Raw genomic sequence first — 2,215 nt, 5'->3', positions numbered from 1 at the left:
CGAGTTATGGCTCTCTGGACGGGAATAAAGGAAATAAAGGAAATTGAGGAATCATGGTACTTTCCATTGCTTTTTTAAATTTTTTTCTGAAGTCATATGCTGGAGGCCCGATTGTGCAAACACGTATGCATGTGAGTGGTTTTCACTTGAGTAATCCCCCTCATTTTAACGGGGCTGCCATCCAGGTGACTCACGTGCACACGCTGGCGTAGCAGGGGGTCCTGTGGCCCTGATCCATTCACATCTTTGCGCATGTGCCCTGTGGCATTGCTGGCAGGTTGTGGAAATAAGCAAGTATTTGTATAAAACAAGTGATGCATCTACCACTTCAAACAGTTATTGAAAGAGTTCTGTTTCAGACATTTAAAAATAAGTTGTTTCGATAAGTTTTTTTGAAAACATTTAAAACAGGCTAAGTAGCAGCCAGATTCTGTCTTTTTAATGAAGACTTTCCATGAGAACTTCTGCCTTTAGGATAATGATTTCCTTCCAATTCAGTGGTACAATTCGGCCACAGAAACAGCATTTTTAATTATTTGTGGAAAAAAAAAATGTTATATTAATGTGTTGAAGGCTACTGTTTACTATAACCACCTGTTTGTGAACTTCACAAAGGCTTTGTTGAAACTCTTCATGGAAATACTGGGAGGGAGAACACCTAGCAGCCTCATTTGTGGAGGTGTAAACCATAACCAAGTCACTGAGCTCAAGGATGGAGAGTAAGTGCACAAATTACAAAGCAAGCAAATGTGCAAAGCTTCTGCTTCAAGAGGTTTTAATTTGGGCATACTAAAATGGCAGGTGAAGTCACAGAGCATGCTTGTGTTATTTCCATATTAATTGCATTACTAGCAGGAAAGAAATGAGAGAGATCCAGTGTTCAGAAGTCAGTCAGTGTCACTGAAAAGTACTAGGATCACATTCTAAAATAGCAGATTGGGTTTTTGTCCTTTATTGTGGGACTGCTTTTGTGGATAGCCATAAGTTCCTGTAACAGATGATGGGGTGGCCAGGTGTGGAGAGCTGGGAAAAGCAAAACAGAACCTCTCCCTCCACTCAGTTCAATACCTAGCACCTTGAATAAAGTGTTGGCCCACACCCAAAGGCCTCCAGAGCAGAAATTATCTCACACCTGAGGAATCAGGCAACTAGACTAAGGCTCATAAGGATTTGCTTTTAGACTTCAGACGAAAAGGGGATGTTTAAACCTGAAAAACAGTACGATGCCCCATAACGGCACCACTCACCCTGTTACTGACATCCGACTAACAGGAATACAGTAAACTTAAATAAAGCATCTTGTTGGCAAGCCCTTCAATGCTCCTCAAGAAGGCAGAAAGTGAAGAGAGACTTAGGGGGGACTCACTGTTTCAGAACCCACTTTTTTCCCCTTAACCCTGGCAAATAGAATCTATTTCATACATATTTTGTACAATTTTGCACATAGAGGAGCATGCACGTGGCTGTTTCTTTTACTGCCCACAGCATTCTGTGTGTTTTCTATATATTGTTTGTTTTTTGACACCATTTGCTGCTAACAGTGTGTTTGCATTCTCATGTGATGCCTTTAATTCAGTCAAGGGAAGTATGAAAATAAGAGCTATGATCAATAAACAGCTGAATATGAACACAAAATAAATAAGTTAAATAAATTCAAAAACAAAAAAAAAATCCTAGTAGTTTTTGTAAAACTAACTTTACATATTATACATATAAATTATCAGATTTTTCCATTACACTGTTAGAACTTAGAAAAAAATAATTAAAATATTTCTAAAGTATGGTGTTTGAGTCTACAAAATATTGTGCTGACACAGTTTTTAGATTGAGCCCTCTGTGTCAGCCCAGATGTGTTGCAACAGCAAGAATAAGTTAAGAAGGACAGACAAAATAAATCATTACAGATGGTGTGCCTTACCGGGCCTCAGTGGTGCTTCTCAGCACATGGAATGTATACTTTTATCTGGATGAGCACGTGAAAGATGCAGCCCTCTGTAGAGATTATGTGCACTGAACAAGCCTGCCATCTCGGTTACACAAAATCAAACCAGCTACAAGCAGCCATGTAGCTCACAAGGAAATGGACACAACCATATGTATTAGGATACACTTGTCACAAATTCCTCAATGATGCATTGCCTCTGCTTTTCAAACACAGGTAACGTTTGACTCTGTTCACAAGCGGAGCATTTTCTCTTGAAGTTAGGCCAAGACA

The sequence above is a fragment of the Pterocles gutturalis genome, unplaced genomic scaffold (genome assembly GCF_000699245.1).
Source record: "Pterocles gutturalis isolate BGI_N339 unplaced genomic scaffold, ASM69924v1 scaffold4300, whole genome shotgun sequence".
Classification (NCBI taxonomy): domain Eukaryota; kingdom Metazoa; phylum Chordata; class Aves; order Pterocliformes; family Pteroclidae; genus Pterocles; species Pterocles gutturalis.
The sequence above is the reverse complement of the archived record's forward strand: the minus strand, read 5'-3'. Positions refer to the sequence as shown.